General features: G+C 45.7%; 1 pseudogene; it reads right to left on the reverse strand.

Annotated features, from left to right (window-relative positions):
• LOC106502664 lies at positions 203–2,406 on the reverse strand (annotated as a pseudogene).

Raw genomic sequence — 23,954 nt, forward strand, 5'->3', positions numbered from 1 at the left:
CTTAGGTGATGAGTCACCTAGATACAACCTTCAAGGTTGCCCTGTCTGGAGGGGGGCTTATCCTTCTGTTGTTGTTTTCATAGGCACTAAACACAGAGTTCAGAGTCCATTGGAAAGGTGGCTGAGCATGATCAGCACGAATGGGCCTAAGATGGAGTCCAGGCCCTATGAATTCCTTCTTCATTCCCTGCTCTTGATGCTCTTAACTCATATTATGAGCGTCATTCATAGGGATATATTGCACCCTGGCTTTCCAACCGCCAATTTGGGAGAATGACTTCAACCTTCAGGTTACAAAGTTCATAATACATTGTAAAATCCAGGGTCCACAAAGCAGAACTCTCAAGGCAACTATAACAGTGGTAAATATAGTTTCCACAAGTTGCCTTTCACCCAAGATAGGACTGACATCCAGAAAGGAATGTTTTCATTTGACATTGCTTTTACCTGGCTTTTCATGTCATCTAAAGCAGTCGATAGATTGCCAGATAAGTCAGGAATGTATACACAACACTCAACCTTAATTATAGCACAGGTCCCTCCTTGAGCAGCTGTGAGTATGACCAAAGCCATTCTGTTGTGAATTACCGCTTTTCTCATTTGGATTTGCTCTCCATTTAAGGCTTGGATGGCTTTTTTTCTATCTAGGAGGGCCTGTTTTGTGAAATTAGTCAAGGCCTCTACTTTAATCATGATATCTGTTGCCCCTATAGAGGATATGAATAAGGCAGCAATATACTCATACCATTGACACACAGATCTTGTCCACCTAGCATGTAAATAAGGTGGATTTACCAGGTCTTGTTGTAGGTTGGGCTTTTGTTACACTGGCATTTATATTAAATGTAACCCCATGACCCGAGTCTATTGACTGTAGGTCTTACACCAAGAGAGCAAGGAGAGGTTATGATTGGCAAGAGAGAGGAAAGTCTCTTTTTGTCATCCCAGAAAAGAGCAGAGCGGTGACACCCACCAAGGAAGTCCGTCCGTCACTGACAGAGGCACAGCCCTACATACCCAGCAGCTGGAAGTGTTGTGGAAGTCTGCGTAGGAATGTGCCCATGAGATGAAAACATTGTCCTGAGTTGAAACAGAAGTTAGATTCAAAATCACGTTGATGAGGCCAAGCAGCAGGAGTTGATTGTGTGGCTTCATCCTGAAGGGGCTCGTCCAGAATCTTCTTTTCCTTCTTCTTAAGGGTGGTCTTAGTCTCTCAAAGGTCAGAGGGGTCCCTCTGTGCAGTCCACTCAGTGTTTTTTGGGTCTGCGTGGTATGTTCTCTTCACCCTCGTATGACGGATCCAAGGGACAATACCTGCCACTTTAACTGCAGTAGGGGTAGCTAGAATAACATAAGGGCCCTTTCACCAAGGGGCTAGCAAATCAAGTTTCCAATCTTTGACCCATACTTGGTCACCAAGCATAAAATCATGAATCTGTTCCCCAAGGGGGAATGGCACACTTCCTTGTACAAACTTAGTTACCCGATTTATTACCTTACCCAGTTCCATCTGCTGTGAAATCCTATCACCCCTTACCTGATGCAAATTTGTTGATACCTGTTTCATTATGGGAGGGGGCCTCCCATACACAATTTCGTATGGAGAATAGTCTTGGGACTGTGGGGTCATCCTGAGTCTGAGCAGAGCCGTCGGAAGCAAGTCCACCCAGGAGCAGTCAGTCTCTATGGGAGAGTCACTTGGGGAGTCTCTTTAATGTCCAGTTGGTTCACTCCACCATCTCAGAACTCTGGGCCTATATGCAGTGTGCAGTTTTCTTTTGATGTTTAAAGTTTTGCTTACTTGTTGTACTAAATCAGCTACAAAAGTCGGGTCATTGTCTGAACCAATGCTGGTAGGAAGTCCAAATCTGGGAACTATTTCCCTAAGCAGGCACCGGGCTACTTCTGATGCTCTTTCAGTCCAGGCAGGAAAAGCTTCTACCCATCCCGAGAACGTACATACCATGACCAGCAGGTAATGGTAGTGTCGGTGAGGTTTCATTTCAGTGAAGTCCACTCCCAGGTGTTCAAAGGGCAGTGTGCCTTTCAGCTGAATATCCGGAGGTTTTTGTCTGAATACCGAGAGACAGCATTAACCTGTGAGCAGGCAGCATGGCCTAGGTGGGTCGTTTGGTGTATTTGGCTTACCAGATCATGTGCCAGCTCCTCTGGTACCAATAATTTGCCACTCGGCAATTCCCACCATCCTTTTCAGTCTTGATGGCCCCTTCCGCTTTGGCTAACCTGACAGCCATTGTCCTTGTTTTATCAGGCTGGTGCCATCAGTATATAGGACCCAACTAGGGTTTGGAACCTTGTGTCCTTCTTTAAAACAAACCCCAGATACCTTACCGCCTCCTTGCAGATCTGTGCCTTCTTCTTTAACACCCGGTAACCTGCTTCCATCAGCAGCTAGAGGAGTGCTTTTGTCCCTTTCCAGCATTTTTCCTTGGTCTCAGCGGCCAGCAGCAGGTCATCCCCATATTGTAGGAGCCAACATCCGTACTCTTCCAGATGGAGTGAGTTCAGGTCAGAAGCCAAGGCTTCCCCAGAGATGGCTGGGGAGTTCTTAAACCCTTGTGGGGGAGTCCAGATGAGCTGTTGCTTGGTGGATCTTCCCGTTCAAAGACAAAGATGGGCTGTGACACTGGGGCAAGGCGTATGCAGAAGGCATCCTTGAGATCTAGGCGAGTATAAACTTTAGTCCTCGGTGGGAGGAGGCTAAGGTATAGGGGTTTGGAACAGTGGGGTGTAAAGTCACAGTAGCCTGGTTGACTAGCCTGAGATCCTGTACAGGCCTTTAGTCCTGTCCTCCTTCCTTTGTGACCGGCAGGATCGGCGTATTCCAAGCTGACTGGCACTCCACTAGAATGCCCACTTGTTTCAATCTATTGATGTGGGGCATTATGCCAGCCCAGGCCCCTATCGGTAGCGGGTACTGGAGCTTTCTAACCGGGATGGTGCCTGGTTTGAGTTCTATTATCACTGGGGCTTGATGTTTAGCCAGCCTGGGGAGTTGAGGAGTTGTCTTCTGCCCAGACCTCAGGGAATAATTGAGGTAGCTCTCTCTCATGCTCTTCTGGCCCACCCAGTTCTGCCTTCGGAGGCTCATGCAACCTCCATTCATCTTGGGGGGGTGTCTTGAGAGAGAGAGCAAATAAATCATATTGTCTATCTGGAAGGTGGGCCTCTCCTCAGAGGAGAAAGTCACTCGTGCTCCTAGTTTGGAGAGCAAGTCTCTTCCCAACAAGGGTACTGCACTCAGGAATGTAGAGGAATGCATGAGTCACTTGGTGCCCCCCCATCTGACATTTTCTGGGCTGGCAAAACGATTTAATCATCTCTTCTCCCGATACCCCAGTTACAGCGGTAGTCTTTCTGGACAGTGGTGCCACAGGTTTTGTTATTGCCAACAGTTCTGCTCCTGTATCCACCATGAAGTCAATGGTTTGGTCCCCCACTTTTAAGGTTACCATGGGTTCTTGGGGACCTGATATCTCTGAGCCCCGGCAGCCCTATTTAATTTCCAAGCCAGCAAGCCCCACAACTGTGGGAGCTTCCTCTTCCTTCCTTGCCTTAGGGCATTCATTCTTCCAGTAGCCAAAAGCTTGGCAGCAGGCACACTGGTTTGGCTGTAATGGGGCCCGGGGCCTCCGTTGGGACCGGTTGAAGGACTGTCCTGTCCCTGGGGCAGAGGAGGTTTTCAGGAGGGCCCAAGATAGATTTTCCCAGAGCAGCAGCTAGCATTGCAAATCTCTTGTCCCGTTCTCATTCATTCCCTCCAGCTCTCTGGCAGAGCGCAGTTTCTGCTTAATTCCAACATCTCTCTCCCCTTCTTGTCAGTACTCACCGGGAGAGAGCCGGTATAGCTTGGGCGGTTCGGCTGGAGCCGGATCCTGGAAGTGCTGGCCAGAAGTTTCTGTCACCGGGAAGGGAGCCTGCCGTGGTGGCGGCTCTGCGACCCCCGGGAGGGCTGGCGGAGGAGCAGCGGCTGCTGCAGGATTTCACCTGGCCCTGGGCTGGGCAGTAAGGCGGCCTCCAGCCCTGGTGGAGCACTGAGGCAGGCGCATCATTATCCAGTATGGGGGAGGGGTCAGGTCATCCCTGTCCAACTGTAGAATTTCCTTTTTATCATCGGTCAATTTTTGTGCCATTAATATTTTTCCCTTTCCTTTCTGGATACAGAACCTTGTCCAAGTAGGAGGGTCTTGAGCTAACCCTAGCCATGAGTCAATATATGGATATTGATCCAGGTGTCCTGGCTCTTCTGTGACTACTGTATAGACTGCTTCCACTATTTTTAAGTTCATGGTGTTCTCTTGTGGCCATCCTACTCCCAGAGAGGATCATTCGGCCTCACAGAGTACGTGGAGGCGGTGAGGCTTCATCTTTACCCCATGCTGCTGCTGCTGCTGCTAAGTCGCTTCAGTCGTGTCCGACTCTGTGCGACCCCGTAGACGGCAGCCCACCAGGCTCCCCCGTCCCTGGGATTCTCCAGGCAAGAACACTGGAGTGGGTTGCCTTTTCCTTCTCCAATGCATGAAAGTGGAAAGCGAAAGTGAAGTCGCGCAGTCGTGCCCGACTCTAACGACCCCATGGACCACAGCCTACCAGGCTCCTCCGTCCATGGGATTTTCCAGGCAAAAGTACTGGAGTGGGGTGCCATCGCCTTCTCCGCTTCACCCCATAGTCTCCCCCTAATCCCTTCTTTAAATTTTTAATCATGCACTCCAATACAGTTGCCTTAGATTCACTTCCTCCCATCTTGCTTACCTTCTCAGACCTTCTTCTACTTTTCCTTTTCATTCTGTCTGTGAAGTTCTCAGTACCCTATGTACTTCTGATATTTCCACTCAATGACACTTAAATTGCCATGCTGCCTCCTTCCTAACTGGGGTGAGAAGAGCCTTACCTGCCAGATCCCAGAGGGAGAAGGGGGATTGGCGTGTATTCACCTGCCAGTCAGCACAGCCAAACCAGAACACCACGTGGTCCAAGACTGTTTCTCCCTTAACTGTTAAAGTCCATTCTGCCTTGGTGGGCTTGATCAGGTGCGATGAAAACACAGGTGGGTTAAATATCCCACGTCCCAGGCCATCTCTGGGAAAGCCAATTCATACTCACTTATGTATCCCGTTCCTTCCAGCCTAACAATTCTAAGGGGGTCAAGAATTTCACAGCAGATGGGACACCTCCTGAGGGAGGGCAGAATACAAGCATACAAGGACCAGTTTCCTATCCTAAAAATCCCCTGGCGGTCGCTGGTAATAATTTTCCCTGAGACGGCATGGACACATCTCCTAAATGACCTTCACAAATTTCCTTCCTAAACCGTAGCACGCTCATCGCCCTGTGTACCAAGCTATCGCTGCTGCCTGCCTATTCCAGGCCACTGTGGGTCCATGCCCCTTGTAGTCCCTCCCAGGGGGGTGGTCAGGGCCCCTCTTCCACCCTGCCAGGTGGGTCCCTCTTCACCTGAGCGCTCAGTTCCCTTGCTGCTATTCACTACCTACCAAAGTGAAGAAACCGGGCATTGAAAGGCTGAATTCTTCCAGAGGGGCGAGGCGCCTTCCCCCCTCTAGGAGATTCAAGCCACAAAGCCTTGGTATGGCCTCAAATGAGACCTGTCTCCTCAAAGTTAGGAGTTTCCCAGCCAATGCACCAAATGTTGTAGCCACGGGTTCTGAGAAACAAACTCATTCAGAAGGACAGTGCAGATAGTGGAGCGCAGTTTATTATACCAGTGGGCCCAAGGCAGAGTCTCCTCTTAGCCAAGGATCCCGACCAGCATTTGTGAACATCTTTTATACCCCATGTGTACGTGTCTGAACCCACCACTCCAAATTCCTTGAGACTTACATAAACCAAGGAAAATACAATCCCAATAACCCCATCATTCACATGCTATGTGCTCAAACAGTCAAACAATTAGCCAATAATCAATAAACCCGAGGTTACCCTCCGATTGATACAGAAAAACTTATGGCCTGTCTGGAGGAAGGGGTGATTAGTGTATGTTTTCTCTTAGGTGATGAGTCACCTAGATACGATCTTCAAGTTCCGCTGTCTGGAGCGGGTCTTATCCTTCTACTGTTGTTTTCATAGGCACTAAACACAGAGTTCAGAGTCCATTGGAAAGGTGGCCGAGCATGATCAGCATGAACAGGCCTAAGATGGAGTCCAGGCCCTATGAATTCCTTCTTCATGGGAAAGAAAACATTTTTATTTAATGTTTAGTCATTTGCTGAGAGTGAAATAACAGACTTTCACCTTTGTTAGCTGAGGAGTTTCTAAAGGAGACACCTTTCTAGAAGAAATGGTGCATATTAAATCTTTCAAGAAGAAATAAAGTCCAATGCAAGTATTCATTTAAGAAATATTTTATATGTCATATGGTGTAATCATTCTTAACCTCTTCCCCAGCCTTTTTGAAAATCTGATGAACAATACGAATTAATTCTCCAGGAAAAAGCATACACACATGTAAGTACAGGGCCTTTGTCACAAACTCCCTGAAGTGACGGCAGGAGAGATTTTACCAAAACAGTGATGCAGAAAGCCCCACCCTCGATCCCCCAGTAAAGATCAGCAGTTAGCCAGCTCTCTGGGAACGGAAACAGCTCTGGAGAGCACTGGAGTCCATTCAGCAAGGTAGGAGAGCAAAAAATCGAGAATAACCTCACAAGGGAAGGAAGGAAGCTTCATTTTGCCTGCATTATCCCGTTCCTCAAGATAGCATTACTCAGGGCCAGGAGAGAAGTTCTAGAAAGAAATGAGGACAACCAGAAACAGTTCCCCTCACCAGGAAGGGAAGAGTGGAGAGAGTGAGCAGCCACCTCCCCCAGCCTTCGGGGTACCTTATGAAGGTCCCGTTTCAGTTTCACCCCCACCCAGAGATCGACAAAGCTGAGACACATACAGACAGTTAGCAACAAGGAAGAAAAGCAGTCATGGTTTAAAGTGACTGTACTGGGGGCCGGCCCAGGCCTCTGTGGCTACATGAGTGCAAGATGCCAGCCTAGACCCCACAGCTTACATCCTCTTCCTAGAGTGTACTTCATAAAGCCACTCCAGCTTTGTATTTGAACACCACAAGCCTGACACCTGTCACCACAGCGTCCACATCCGATGGGGGACGATACAGCCGCTGATGGGCATGCTGCCACCCAAGGTCCCCATAACAGCTTGTGGTCTTAGGTCAGGCCCTACCTTCTAACCCTGGCCTGCACAACCACACCACACTACCTGTAGTTAAGGCCTCTAGCTGTGCACCTGCTTACTCCTGGCCTGACCTCCAGTACTGTCCTCCCCTGCAGTGGGGAGGCTGTGTAGTCACAGGAGAGCATACCAGCAGCCAGGGTCTCCTCCAGCCCTTGCTGCCCACCCTGGCCCCCACCGCTAGGTGTGTGTCTGCAGCTGAACCAAGCTTTTCCACAGGCACCTGCAGCAGGCAGGTGTGTGCACACTGCTGGCTCTAGCCACCATCACTGTCTGGCCTGGTCACTAGCTGCTGGACCTAGAGGGATAACTGAGGAGCCCAACAGCTCGTGCAGCTGCTGCAGACTCCCGCAGCGTTCCCAAGGACCACAGAGTCATTCATGTTGTGGACCTCAGCAGCATGAGCCAAAGAGATCATGCAGCCCTGGCCCCACTGCCCCACACTCGGTAGACCACTAGACCCAGGATCATAGTACACTCCAATCCACAGGTGAAAGTCTTTCCTTGCTGAGATCAATCCATGAAGTCTGGAAGAGGCGATAGTTATTTAAATGTAGAGACATCTATGAAAGCCTACATGGGATCATAAAGAACCAGGGAAACATGAGTCCACCAAAGGAACACAGTCGGCCATCAGTAACAAATCCCAACGTGATGGAGGTGCAAGAATTGCCCAATAAACAACTCAAAATAATCCTTCTAAAGATGCTCAGAGAACTATAAAGGACACAGATATGTAATGCAACAATATTAGGAAAACAACAGAAAAATAAAATGAGAAGTTCAACAGAAAGTTAGAAAACACAAAAATGAACCAAACAGAAATTGTGGAGCAATAGAGTACACTGAGCAAGCTGAAGAATCCAATAGACAAATACACAGAAAGGAAACTCCGTGAGACTAAGAGCAGATTTCTCAGTATAGACCTGACAGACCAGGAGAGAATGAAATCATGTATATGAAGTGCTGAAAGAAAGAAACTGCCAATCGAGAATAACCAGCCCAGCAAAACTGCCCTTGAGAAGTGAAGCTTCTTCGCCACCATACCTACTTTACGAGATATGCTGAAAGGAAGTCTTCAAGCTGAACTGAAAGGGTGATAATTAGTAACATGAAACATGAAAATATGTATATACCACATTGGTTAAATTATACATATAGTCAAATTCAGAATACTCTAATACTATAACAGTATGTTAACTACTTAACTCTAATAGAAAAGATACTGGACAAAAGTATTTTTAAAAAGCCATACTTACAGTAATTTCTTAATGGAGGTACAATATAAAAAGATGTAAGCTGTGACATCAAAAACATAAAAGGGGGAGCAAAAGAGTTTTTGTAGGTGATTGAAGTTAAACTGGTATCTATGTAGACCATTATGTGGACAAGATGTTCTATGTCAGTCTCATGGTAGCCACAAAGCAAAAACCTACAGCATATTCATAAAAGATAAAGGGGGGATTTTTTTCCTGGTGACCTAGTGGTTTGGATACTGAGCTTTCACTGCCATGGCCCAAGTTCAACCCCTAGTTGGGGAACTGAGATACTTTGAGCCTCATGGCATGATAGGTGCGTGACTACTGATGCAGTCTTCTTAGCCATTATGGTTCTGTTTGGTTTATCTTTTTTTAATAAGTCAGTCTTGATAGGCATATGTTTCTAAAAATCTATGCATTTCTTCTAGGTTAGCCAACTTGTTGGCATATAACTATTCACAGTAATTTCTGGTGTATATGTATAAAGGAATATTATTTGGCCACAAGAAAGAAGACAGTGCTGCCGTTTGTAACAACGTGAATGAAGCTTGAGAGCATTATGCTAAGCAAAACACATCAGAAAAAGAAAGACAAATACTGTATGATATCACTTACATATGGAATCTAAAAAAGCTAAAGGCATAGACACAGAGATTAGAATAGTGATTACCAGGCAATGATGGGGACTGGGCAAAGGGGAGATATTGATCAAAGGGTACAAACTTCCACTGATAAGATGAATAAATTCTTGGAATCTAACGGTTAATTATATTGTACTACGTAGTTGAAAGTTGCTAAGAGAGTAGATCTTAAATGTTCTCACCACAAAAAGGAAATGATAATTATGGGACATGATGGAGGTGATAGCTAATATTCTGGTGGTAATCATTCTGCAGTATATACATTTGCAACATTTAAGTGTATCAAACCAATACTTCTTACACCTGAAACTTACATAATGTTATATGTCACTATACTCAATAGAGCTGGGGGGAAAAGACTTTATTGAATTAAAAAAACATATTTCAGGGGAAACCTTCCCTCATGTACTCTTTTATAACTGCCTGGATAAATTTGAGACAGTTATACTTTTTTCAGTTTAAGTTTTCATAATTGTATTAGAAAACAATAATTTGTACCCTTTCTGACAACCCACTTGAAGATGACTCTTGCATTATTTATGCATTTTTCACAACAAGAGTTTTCATGTCTTTGAATTCTTAGAGCTGGAAAAGGAAATGCAAACAAATTAGCAAATGTACTTAGCCCTTGAAAGTCTGAGACATCTGAGTAGTTACAGTATCAACTACATTATGAACAATTTCTTTTATTTAAAAAAAACTGCTAAAACTCATAGGGTTGCAGTATTCTCAACACAGAATCAACTGGAACAGAAAATGTGGACCACTTTTAAATATTTTTGATGTTGGCAAGCCAGGGGGATATTTTGATATGAGAAAAATACATATTTGTTTTTAAGGCAACATATTGCCTGTTATGCATTAGTGAACTGACTTCAACAAAGACTGTCTTATCTGTTGCTTAAAACTGACCACTATAAACAGCCACTAGAGTGCTGTCTTTGCTACTGCCAAAAAAGATGTCCAAATATTTTCAGCTAAAACGCCAGCAAAGATCAAGGAGGTCTCACACTAGTTCTCCACATGCCAATGAGATAGGAATGCCATCTTTTAGCACATTATAACTATTCTGTTGTACAATATTCTTTTCCAATGATCTGTAAAAAATTATTTGTTGTTGTTGTTTAGTTGCTGAGTTGTGTCCGACTTTTCTTTTGTGACTCCATGAACTGCAGCCTGCCAGACTTCCCTGTCCTTCAGTATCTCCCAGAGTTTGCACAACTCATGTCCATTGAGTTGGTGATGCCATCCAACCATCTCATCCTTTCTTGCCTGCTTCTGCTCCTGACCTCAATCTTTCCCAGCATCAGGGTCTTTCCCAATGAGTCAGCTCTTTATATCAGGCAGCCAAAGTACTGGAGTTTCAGCTTCAGCATCAGTCTTTCCAATGAATATTCAGGACCGATTTCCTTTAGGATTGACTGGTTTGATCTCCTTTTAGTCCAGGGGACTCTTGAGAGTCTTCTCCAGTACCACAGTTCAAAAGCACTGATTCTTTGGCATTCAGTCTTCTTTATGGTCCAACTTTCACATCCATATATGACTACTGGAAAAACCATAGGTTTGACTATATAGACCTTTGTCAGCAAAGTACTGTCTCTGCTTTTTAAAATGCTGTCTAGCTTTTCACAGCTTTTCTTCCCAAGAGCAAGCATATTTTAATTTTGTGGATGCAGTCATCCACAAAATGATTTTGGAGTGATTTTGGAACCCAAGGAAATAAAATCAGTCACTGTTTCCACTTTTTTCCCCATCTATTTCCCATGAAGTGATAGGACTGGATGCCATAATCTTAGTTCTTGAATGTTGAGTTTTCAGCCAGCTTTTTCACTCTCCTCTTTCACCTTCATCAAGAGACTCCTCTTCAGTTGCTCTTCACTTTCTGGCATAAGGGTGGTATCATTTGAATACTGAGGTTGTTGATATTTCTCCTGGCAATCTTGATTCTACCTTGAGCTTTATCCAGCCTGGCATTTCACATGATGTACTTGGCATAGAAGTTAAATAAGCAAAGTGACAATATACAGCCTTCCATATTCCTTTCCCAATTTTGAACCAGTCCATTGTTCCATGTATGATTCTAACTGGTGCTTCTTGACCTGCATACAGATTTCTCAGGAGGCAGGTGGAGATGGTCTGGTATTCCCATCTCTTAAAGAATTTCCCACAAATTGTTGTGATCCACAAAGCTTTAGTGTAGTCAATGAAGCAGAAGTAGATGCTTTTTTCTAGAATTCCCTCACTTTCTTCATGATCCAATGAATGATGGCAATTTGATCTCTGGTTCCTCTGCCTTTTCTAAATTCAGCTTGTACATCTAGTAGTTCTCAGTTCACATATGGCTGAAGCCTAGCTTGAAGGATTTTGAGCATTTCCTTGCTTGTATGTGAATTGAGTACAATTGTGCACTAGTTTGAACATTCTTTGGCATTGCCCTTCTGTGAGATTGGAATGAAAACTGACCTTTTCCAGTCCTGTGGCCACTGCTGAGTTTTCCAAATCTTGAGTACAGCACTTTAACAGCACCATTTTTTAGGATTTGAAATAGCTCAGCTGGAATTCCATCACCTCCACTAGCTTTGATGGTAGTAATGCTTTCTAAGGCCCATTTCACTTCACACTCCAGGATGTCTGGCTCTAGATGAGTGACTACATCATAACAGTTATCTTGGTCATTAAGACCTTTTTTGTGTAGTTCTTCTGTGTATTCTTGCCACCTCTTCTTAACCTTTTCTGTTTCTGTTAGGTCCTTGCAGTTTCTGCCCTATATTGTGCTCATTTTTGCATGAAATGTTCCCTTGGTATCTCAGTTTTCTTGAAGAGATCTCTAGTCTTTCCCATTCTATTGTTTTCCTCTATTTCTTTGCATTGTTCACTTATGAAGGCTTTATCTCTCATTGCTATTCTCTGGAACTCTGCCTTCAGTAGGGTATATCTTTCCCTTTGTCCTTTGCCTTTCTTGTCTCTTCTTTACTTGGCTATTTGTAAGTTCTCCTCAGACAATCACTTTGCCTTCCTGCTTTCATTTTCTTGGGGATGGTTTTGGTCACTGCCTCCTGTACAATGTCATGAACCTTCGTCTATAGTTCTTTAGGCACTCTATCGGATCTAGTCCCTTGAATCTATTCATCACCCCCACTGTATTATCATAAGAGGTTTGATTTAGGTTATACCTGTACCTGAATGACCCAGTGGTTTTCCCTATTTTTTTTTTTTCAATTTAAGTCTGAATTTTGCAATAAGGAGTTCATGATCTGAGCCACAGTTAGCTTCAGGTCTTGTTTTTGCTGACTGTATCAAGTTTCTCCATCTTCAGCTGCAAATATAATCAACCTGATTTTGGTACTGACCATCTGGTGATATCAACGTGTAGAGTTGTTTCTTGTGTTGTTGAGAGAGGATGTTAGTTATGACCAGTGTGTTCACTTGGCAAAACTGTTAACCTTTGCCCTGCTTCATTTTATACTCCAGGCCAAACTTGCCTGTTACGCCAGATATCTCTTGACTTTTACATTCCAGTCCTAAAATGTTCATTCACTCTTGCCATCTCCTGTTCGACCATGTCCAGTTTACCTTGATTCATGGACTTAATATTCCAGGTTCCTATGCAATAAATTTCTTTACAGCATTGGATTTTTAATTTCACCACCAGACACATCCACAATTGGGCATTGTTTCCACTTTGGCCCAGTCTCTTCCTTCTTTCTGGAGCTGTTTCTCTGTTCTTCCCCACTAGCATATTGGACACCTGCCGACCTGGGGGGGCTCAACTTTCCGTGTCATATCTTTTTGACTTTTCTACTGTTCATAGGGTTCTCGAGGCAAGAAGACTACAGTTGTTTCTCATTCCCTTCTCCATTTGTCAGAACTCTCCCCTATGCTCTGTCCATCTTGGGTGGCCCTGCATGTCACGGCTCATGTATATGAGGGAGGTACTGTTTTTTTTGGAATAACACAGAAAATATGAATTAGGAAAGCTACATTTAGTAAATTCAGTGATCTATTGTTACAAGTTTATACACTTTATTCCCATTGTATGGACTTACAAATTCTTGGCCAATTAGCCAGAATACAGATGAAACTTGCATATTACAGTGCAATTTGATAAAATACTTAGCACTCCTTAGTCACTTGAATAAATAATATATATGCTAACAGTTATAATGAAGGAGGAAACAGACAGAACAGGCTCCATCCTGAGAGCAGGACTCCATCTTGGGCTGAACTTGGGTGGACTTTGAGCTAGATGCCCAGTATCTATGGAAACGACATACCAATTGGAAAACCAGGCCCCCTGGACGGAAGAGCCCCAGGGCTTGTACCTAGACTCTCTGTTGCCTGAAAGAATACCCTAATTATCTTTATAACTGAATAGAATCCTATATTCTATTACGCTAATTAGGGTATGACCACAGGCCTATTGATAATTTCCCACTGTTAACTACCTAGGCTTAAGGCATATGAGTCACGGGTTAACTTTGATTGTATCTTTCTTTTCCTTTGTTCAGACTAGTTTCAGGGAACTGGGGGACGTGGGTTTGGGCATGCACACTTGAGTATATAAGGTTTTCAGAAAAACTGGCCAGGGTCCTTGGCTAAGAGGAGACTCTGCCTTGGGCCCGCCGGTGTAATAACCTGCACTCCACTATCTGCATTGTCCTTCTGAGTGAGTTTGTTTCCCAGAAGGCGTGACTAAAACATTTGGTACATGGGCCAGGAAACTCCTCACTTTGAGGAGACAAGTCCCATTTGGGACTACTCCGAGGCCTTGCGGCTCAAATCTTCCAGACGTGGGAAGGCGCCTGGCCCGTCTGGAAAGATTCTGCTTCTCAATGCCCAGACCTTTCATGTTAGCAGGTAATGGATGGCAGCAGGGGAACTGAGCGCTCAGGTGAGGAGGAACCCACCCGGCAAGGTGGAAGAGGGGGCCTGATCACCTCCCCAGGGAGGGATTAGAAGGGGCACAGACCCACAGGAGCTTGGAATAGGCAGGTGGCAACGATTGCTTGGTACACAGGTTGACGAGTGTGTTAGGGCTTAGGAAGGAAATTTGTGAAGGTCACTCAGGAGGTGGTGTCCATGCTGTTTTGGGGAAAATTATTACCAAGCAATTGCCAGGGGATTTTTAGGAGAAGAAACTTGGTTTTAGTGTGTTCGTATTCTGCCCTCCCCAAGGAGGTGTCCCATCTGCTATGAAATTCTTGACCCTCTCAGAATTGTCAGGCTAGAAACAAGGTATACATAAGTGAGTACAACTTGGCTTATCTGGAGACGGCCTGTGACGTGGGATATTTAACCCATCTGTATTTTCATCTGCACCTGATCAAGCCCACCAAGGCAGAATGGACTTTAACAGTTAAGGGAGAAACAGTCTTGGATCACGTGCTCTGGTTCAGCTGTGCTGACCGGCAGGTGAAGACATCCCGATCCACCTTCTCTCTCCGGGATCTGGCAGGTAAGGGTCTTCTCACCCCAATTAGGAAGGAGGCAGCATGGCAATTTAAATGTCATTGAACGGAAATATCAGAAGTACATAGGGTACTGAGAACTTCGCAGACAGAATGAAAAGGAAAAGTAGAAGGTCTGAGAAGGTAAGCAAGATGGGGGGAAATGAATCTAAGCAACTGTATTGGAGTGCATGATTAAAAATTTAAAGAAGGGATTTGGAGGAGACTCTGGGGTGAAGATGAAGCCTAACCGCCTCCACATACTCTGTGAGGTCGAATGGCCCTCTCTGGGAGTAGGATGGCCACCAGAGAACACCATGAACTTAAAAATAGTGGAAGCAGTCTATACAGTAGTCACAGGAGAGCCAGGACACCTGGATCAATATCCATACATTGACTCATGGCTAGGGTTTGCCCAAGACCCTCCTACTTGGACAAGGTTCTGTATCCAGAAGGGAAAGGGGAAAATATTAATGGCACAAAAATTGACTGATGATGAAACAGGAAATTCTACAGGATTTGGACGAGGATAATCTGAACCCTCCCCCATACTGGATAATGACCCGCCTGCCTCCCAGTGCTTCACTGGGACCGGAGGCCACCTTAATGCCCAATCCAGGGCCAGATGAAGTTTCTGCAGCAGCCACTGCTCTTCCACCAACTCTCCCGGAGTTCGTAGAGCCGCAGTTTCGGCGGGTTTCAATCCCAGCAGTGGAGACCTCTGGTCAACGCCCCCAGAATTCCACCTCAGCTGGACTGCCTAGATTGTATCCCCCTCTCCTGGTGAGTACTGATGGGAAGGGGGAATAAAACACACCAATTAGACAGAGGCTGCGCTCTGCCAAGGAACAAGTGGAAAGAATCCCACTACAGATGCCCCTAGAGAGCCACGACAGCTTCCGGTTCAGGATGAATGGGACACTACCGTCCGCCCTATGTAGCCTAGTTTCCCAGCCATTTTCCTCCACAGATAAGTTAAACTGGCAGAGACATGCCGCACCGTACTTGGGGCAGCCACGAGCCACGATTAGGCTAATGGAGACTATTTTTCGAACCCACTGCCCTACATAGGATGACATAATCCAACTACTAGTCTCCCTTTTCAGCACTGAGGAAAGACACAGGATCCTAACTGAGGCCAGAGAATGGCTAAGAGAAATGGTACCTGAGGGTACTGCAGACTGGCAGCGGTGGGCAGAACTAGCCACCTCCGATGAGAGGCCCAATTGGGACTGTAACACAGAAGAGAGAGGCCACCTGGAGAGATATTGGGTGACCTATTTCAAAAGGTCTAAAGAGTTGGGGCCCCAAAAAGCTATGAGCATCGCAAAGGGAAAGCCAATCACCCTCTGAGTTCTGCGAAAGGCTGTGTGAGGCCTATAGCCTTTATACACCAACAGACCCATCCAGAGGCTGCTGGGTCTCAGATGGTGATAAATGCAGCCTTTGTGTCTCTAGCCTACCCTGAAAATGTCAGATGGGGGGACACCAAGTGACTCATGAATTTTTATACATCCCTGAATGCCCAGTACCTTTGTTAGGAAGAGACTTGCTGTCTAAATTGGGGGCACAAGTCACCTCTCCCCTCACGAAGGACCCACTGTTTGAGTGGGTCCAACCACCTATTTACTCTTCCTCTCAGTAACTCCTCAAGATGAATGGAGGTTGCACGATCTCCCGGAAAGGAAACCGGGCAGGCTAAACAGTCGACAGAGAGTTTATTCAACAATTCCTTGAGGTCTAGGCAGAAGACAATCCTCTCAGGCTTGCAAAATAAGTCCCACTTGCAAAACAAGTTTCAGTAAGAGAACTCAAACCTGGTACAATTACGTCAGCACCCACCTTGGGCCTGCCAGATCTTGCTAAGCCCCTGACTCTTTACGTGACTGAAAAGGACAAGGTGGCTATGGGAGTGTTGTCCCAGAATTTGGGGACACGGGACGGACCAGTGACTTATCTCTAATCAGCTGGACAATGTTGCCACTGGGTGGCTGGGATGCTTATGAGCAGTTGCTTCAGTTGCCTTACTGGTCCAGGAGGCAACCAAGCTGACTTTGGGCCAAGATTTGTTCGTAAAAGTCCCGCATGAGTTCAACACTCTCCTGTGATGGCACCCCCATAAATGACTGTCAGCATCCCGGATTACTCAATACCAGCGACTTTTACGTGAGAACCCCCATGTTACTACTGAGACTTGTCAGACCCTGAATCTGGCCACTCTCTTTCTTGAGAGAGAAGGTGGGCCCTCACATAATTGCAAGGAAATATGCCAGCAGACCTGACATGAGAGACCAGCCAATCCCAGACCCAGATTTCGTCCTGAACACCAATGGCACCAGCCTGGTGAAACAAGGACAGTGACTGGCGGGATATGCAGTAGTCATGGAAGAAACCATCATGGAGGCTAGCTCTCTGCCATCACTCTGGTCCGCTCGGCAGGCCGAACTATATGCTCCAATCCAGGCCCTCCAGCTGTCAAAAGGTAAGAAGACAAACATTTACGCAGACTCCAGGTATGCTTTTGCCACACTACAGGGCTCTGTATAAGGAGAGGAGCCTCTGACAGCTAGTGAAAAAGATATTAAACATAAAGAAGAAATTAAGACCCTATTAGATGCTGCCTGGAAACCAGAAAGGGTTGCAGTCATACACTGCAGAGGACGTCAAAAGGAGGATACCCCCCGGGCTCAGGGAACAGACTGGCCAATAAGACTGCTAAACCAGCAGCCGAGGGCTTGGGGGTGACAAGTGAAGTCTCCATTAAAGCTCTCATATTGGAGGAGCTACCTGAGATAATGCTAGACTCTCCAAAATACACTGAAGCCCAAAAACAACTAGCCAAAGCAGAAAGGGCCATCAAGACTGAAAAGGGATGGTGGGAATTACCAAGTGGCAAATTATTGGTACCAAAGGAGCTGGCACCCACTCTGGTAAGCCAAACACACCAAGCAACCCAACTAGGCCATGATAAACTGGAACAGCTAAATTGAAAATATTTCTTGGTGCCAAACCTCTCTTCCCTATGCAGGACAAAATCTCAGAACTGCACTGCCTGCTCACAGGTCAATGCTGCCTCTTGGCACAAACAGAAACCTCCAGGGATTTGGGTAAAAGGCACGCTGCCCTTTGAACACCTGGAAGTGGACTTCACTGAAGTGAAACCTCACCAACACTACCATTACCTGCTAGTCATGGTATACACGTTCTCGGGATGGGTAGAAGATTTTCCTACCGGGACTGAAAGAGCATCAAAAGTAGCCTGGTGTCTCCTTAGGGAGACAGTTCCCAGATTTATATTTCCTACCAGCATTGGATCGGACAATGGCCTGACTTTCATAGCTGATTTAGTGTAACAAGTAAGCAAAACTTTAAACATCAAGTGGAAATTAAATACAGCATATAGGCCCTAGAGTTCTGGGATGGTGGAAAAAACCAGCCAGACACTTAAAGAGACACTCTCCAAGTGGATCTTAGAGACTGACTGTTCCTGGGTGGACTTGTTTCTGATGGCTCTGCTCAGACTCAGGATGACCCCACAGTCCCATGGCTCTTCTCCATACAAAACTGGGTATGGGAGGCCCGCTCACATCATAAAACAGGTATCAACAAATTTGCCTCAGGTAAGGGGAGATGCGATTTCACAGCAGTGGAACAACTGGGTAAGGTAATCAATCAGGTAACTAAGTTTGTACAAGAAAGGGTGCCGTTCCCCCTTGGGGAACAGATTCACGAATTTGTGCCCGGGCATCAGGTGTGGTCAAGGACTGGAAACATGACTCCTTGGCCCCACATTGGAAGGACCCATATACTGTTGTTCTAACCAGACCTGCTGCTGTTGCTGCTGTCATTGCAGTCGTGTCCGACTCTTGCGACCCCATAGATGGCAGTCCACCAGGCTCTGCCATCCCTGGGATTCTCCAGGCAAAAACACTAGAGTGGGTTGCCATTTCCTTCTCCAATGCATAAAAGTGAAAGTGTAGTGACTCAGTCGTGTCCGACTCTTCACGACCCCATGGACTGCAGCCCACCAGGCTCCTCCGTCCACGGGATTTTCCAGGCAAGAGTACTGGAGTGGGGTGCCATTGCCTTCTCCAGCCCCACTGCAGTTAAAGTTGCAGGTGTCACTCCCTGGATCCACCACCCGAGGGTGAAGGGAGCATACCACACAGACCCAGAGGACGCCAAGTGGACTATACAAAAGGACGCCACTGATCCCCATGAAACCAAAATCATCTTAAAGAAGAAAAAGAGATGAAGCTCTACAATCAACTGCTGCTACAAGGACTTGCTGGTATCATCTTGAGACTAACCATAGTGTCAGTACAACAAGCGACCTATGCTATAATTAATGTTGGATGTTGTGTATATATTCCTAATTTATCTGGCTATATATCAGCCATCCTAGATGTGGCTCAGATGGTAATGCGTCTGCCTACAATGCAGGAGACCTGGGTTCGATCCCTGGGTTGGGAAGGTCCTCTGGAGAATGAAATGGCAATCCACTCCAGTACCCTTGCCTGGAAAATCCTATGGATGGAGGAGTGTAGTAGGCTACAGTCCATGGGGTCGCAAATAGTCGGACATGACTAAGTGACTTCACTTGGTCACTTGGTCTTAGATGACATGAAAAGTCAGGTAAAAGTTATGTCGGATGATGAACTTCCTTTCTGGACTACGGTCCTATCTTGGGTGAAGGGTGTTTGGTGGAAAACTATATTTACCATTGTTATAGTTGTCTTGATAGTTCTGCTTCGTGGACCCTTTATTTTACAATGTATTACGAACCTTGTAACACAAAGGTTGATGTCGTTCTCCCAAATTGGAGGTCGGAGAGTCAGGGTGCAATATATCCCTATGAATGATGCTCACACTATGAGTCAAGAGCATCAAGAGAGGGGAATGAAGGAGGAAACACACAGAACAGGCTCCATCTTGAGAGCAAAACTCCATCTTGGGCCGGACTTGGGTGGACTTCGAGCTAGATGTCCAGTATCTATGGAAACAACATACCAACTGGAAAACTAGGCCCTCTGGATGGAAGAGCCCCAGGGCTCAGACCTAGACTCTCTGTTGCCTAAAAGAATACCCTAATTATCTGTATAACCAAATAGAATCCTACATTCTATTATGCTTAATGGGGTATGACCACAGGCCTATTGATAATTTCCCACTGTTAACTACCTAGGCTTAAGGCATATGAATCATGGGTTAACTTTGATTGTATCTTTCTTTTCCTTTGTTCAGACTAGTTTCAGGGAACTGCGGGAGGTGGGTTTGGGCATGTACACTTGAGTATATAAGGTTTTCAGAAAAACTGGTCAGGGTCCTTGGCCAAGAGGAGACATTGCCTTGGGCCCGCCAGTGTAATAACCTGCACTCCACTATCTGCATTGTCCTTCTGAGTGAGTTTGTTCCCCAGAAGGCGTGGTTAAAACATTTGGTACATGGGCCAGGAAACTCCTCACTTTGAGGAGACAAGTCCCATTTGGGACTACTCTGAGGTCTTGCGGCTCGAATCTTCTAGAGGGGGAAAGGCGTCTGGAAGGATTCTGCTTCTCAATGCCCAGACCTTTCATGTTAGCAGGTAATGGATGGCAGCAGGGGAAGTGAGCGCTCAGGTGAGGAGGAACCCACCCGGCAAGGTGGAAGAGGGGGCCTGATCACCCCCCTGGGAGGGATTAGAAGGGGCACAGACCCACAGGAGCCTGGAATAGGCAGGTGGCAACAATTACTTGGTACACAGGTTGACGAGCATGTTAGGGCTTAGGAAGGAAATTTGTGAAGGTCATTCAGGATGTGGTGTCCATGCCGTCTTGGGGAAAATTATTACCAAGCAATTGCCAGGGGATTTTTAGGAGAAGAAACTTGGTTTTAGTGTGTTCGTATTCTGCCCTCCCCAAGGAGGTGTCCCATCTGCTATGAAATTCTTGATCCCCTTGGAATTGTCAGGCTAGAGGGAGGGGATACGTAAGTATGAATTGGCTTTTCCGGAGACGGCCTGGGACGTGGGATATTTAACCCATCTGTATTTCATCCGCACCTGATCAAGCCCACCAAGGCAGAATGGACTTTAACAGTTAAGGGAGAAACAGGCTTGGATCACGTGCTCTGGTTCGGCTGTGCTGACTGGCAGGTGAATACACGCCAATCCCCTTTTCCCTCTGGGATCTGGCAGGTAAGGCTCTTCTCACCCCAGTTAGGAAGGAGGCAGCATGGCAATTTAAGTGTCATTGAATGGAAATATCAGATGTACATAGGGTACTGAGAACTTGGTAGACAGAACGAAAAGGAAAAGTAGAGGAAGGTCTGAGAAGGTAAGCAAGATGGGAGGAAGTGAATCTAAGGCAACTATTGGAGTGCATGATTAAAAATTTAAAGAAGGGATTTGGAGGAGACTCTGGGGTGAAGATGAAGCCTCACCGCCTCCACGTACTCTGTGAGGTCGAATGGCCCTCTCTGGGAGTAGGATGGCCCCCAGAGAACACCATGAACTTAAAAATAGTGGAAGCAGTCTATACAGTAGTCACAGGAGAGCCAGGACACCTGGATCAATATCCATACATTGACTCATGGCTAGGGTTTGCCCAAGATCCTCCTACTTGGACAAGGTTCTGTATTCAGAAGGGAAAGGGAAAAATATTAATAGCACAAAAATTGACTGATGATGAAACAGGAAATTCTACAGGATTGGACAGGGATGACTTGACCCCTCGCCTGCCTCCCAGTGCTCCACCAGGACCGGAGGCTGCCTTACTGCCCAATCCAGGGCCAGGTGAAGTTCCTGCAGCAGCCACTGCTCTTCCACCAGCCCTCCCAGAGTTCGTAGAGCCACCGTTTCAGTGGGCTCCAATCCCAGCAATGGAGACCTCTGGTCAACGCCCCAGAATTCCACCTCAGCTGTACCACCTAGATTGTATCCCCCTCTCCCGGTGAGTACTGCTGGGAAGGGGGAAGAAAACACAGCAGTTAGACAGAGGCTGCGCTCCGCCAAGGAACAGGGGGAAAGAACCCCACTACAGATGCCCCTCAGAGAGCTACGACAGCCTCTGGTTCAGGACGCAGGCGGGCACTACCATCAGCTCCCTGTAGCCTAGCATCACCAGCCATGTTCCTCCACGGATACATTTAACTGGCAGAGACTCGCTCCATCATACTGGTTTCCCCGCCCCACCCCCTAGGAATACAGGTACTTTTTAAGGTGTCTCCTCCTTCTCACATGCAGAGAGAATTAAACTCATTATGAGGGTTCACCCTGCATAAACTTTTCATGAACTTTCACCTCAATGGATCAATTAGGTTAATTTATGAAGCAACGCAGAATTCCTACCAGAGATTTACTAGCATAGCCTGAGGGACTAGAAGCTGTTCTTAAAACAGCACAACTATCTTCCCACTGTCACATTCTGCAGAATCAATGAGCAGACTCTTTTTCCAGAAGAGAATATATTGAGTGGTGTGGTCTTTCAGATGGAAGTCATGGTATTGCCAGCAACCGTTGGACTTAGGCTCTGAAATGACAAGAATAGCAGAACTCACTGGAGAGGTCAGCAGCTGCTTCCTCTAAACACTTTCTGGGTGCTGTGACCTCCGGCAGCGGAGGCATTTATTCTTCAAGGGTATTTGGCTGTCTTGGAAGCAAATGAGCCTGGTCGGTCCTCACTGTGTGATCAGTTGCCAAGGGAATTAATTGCCAGTGCAATCTTGAGACTAGATGTGAAGTTATACTGATAGGATAACATTTCAAGGTCTACTAATCCTTGTGCATAGTGACATGAGAAGACCATCAGGCCAGCTTGAGTATGGGAGGTATTTCTGAAAATGGATAAGATTACAATTAAGTGTCTCAAAGCTCCTGCCCCTTTTATGAAGTACTGACTCTAGCTAGAGGTCAGTCACCACAGTGAAAGGATCATTTCTCTATTTCAGGACAGTGACCTGGGCAGTCACTGTTATTTCTCTGATGGTCCCTCTTCTTTGTCCTTGGTGTGTGCGTGCTAAGTCACTTCAGTCATGTCTGACTCTGTATGACCCCAGGACTATAGCCCACCAGACTCCTCTGTCCATGGGATTCTTCAGGCAAGAATACTGGAGTGGGTTGCCATGCCCTTGTCTGGGGGATCTTCTGACCCAGGGATTGAACCCGTGTTTCTTACATCTCCTGCATTGGCAGGCAGGTTCTCTACCACAAGCGCCACCTGGGTAACCCCTTTGTCCTTGGAATTTTACTTAATTTCTAAATTAAAAAAAAAATTTTTTTTCCTACAACATGGAACACCTTTTTGATATTCTGCCAGTGCTCCCACTCTTATGCCTATTTATATAAGATCAGATTCCTCACCTTCTCCCCCAGACACTCTGGACAGGTGAATCACCTCATTAGGAGAAATCACAGAAACCACTTTATGTGTCACCATTAAGCTACCTCTGCTCTGGGTGCTAGAAACCCCCACCTACTGTAACTAATAATGCCGTGCTCCTCCATAAGAATAAAGAGAAAAAAAACTACGTGTGCCCATTATAAAGCAGAGTATCATTAGCAATGGACTTCTGTAGTATCTGTCTAGCCATCAGTCTTTTCTATCTGACAGCATATTTTCTGAAGGCTAGGCAGGGTTGGGGGTATGACTAAACTGAAAGATGAAATAAACACGGACCCTGACCTTAAGGCTTTCCCAGAATTGAAGAAGACACAGGCATGTAACAAATACAATGTGATTCAGTAAGTAATCAAGTAAGCAAATAATAAAGGCACTTACAAGGTTAAAAAGAGAGGATGGCATGCTAAGGAAAGGGAGGTGATGAATATGAGACAGAAATAAACAACATGAAGAAAAATACAGAGGCTTTCAATGGGCAATTGTTGAAACTGTTCTAGATGTTGCAACGATATTTGAAAAGACAAGCTTTACATCTGTTGTGTATAGTATACAAAAATATAGTAGAGAGTATTACAGTACAGAGCAGATTAAGAAATTTTTTCCCCATTTAAGACAATGTAATGACTTTCAAACCGGAGCTAGAATTTAGCCTGACACAAAAACATCCATTCTCATGAATGTAAATTGTGATGTTATACTATTCCTAAAAAAGTGAACTCTCAGAAGGCAGTTTTATAAGAAGCAAAACCAAATAGCCTAATAATATCAGAGAAATAACCACTATTAACTGAATTCCTGTGTGGCAGGCTCCAATGTCATTGATTTATATACATAATCTTGTTTAACTCTCACAACAGCTCTTACAATAGTTACTAACCCCATTCTACATTTAAGGATACAAAATCAGAAGAGTCAAGCAATTCATCTATAAGTGAGAGCTGGATTCAAATCCCAGATTAATTTGATGACATGGTATCATACTTCATACATCAACCCCTAAAATCCTACCAA

The sequence above is a fragment of the Capra hircus genome, chromosome 2, assembly GCF_001704415.2.
Source record: "Capra hircus breed San Clemente chromosome 2, ASM170441v1, whole genome shotgun sequence".
Taxonomy (NCBI): Eukaryota; Metazoa; Chordata; class Mammalia; order Artiodactyla; family Bovidae; genus Capra; species Capra hircus.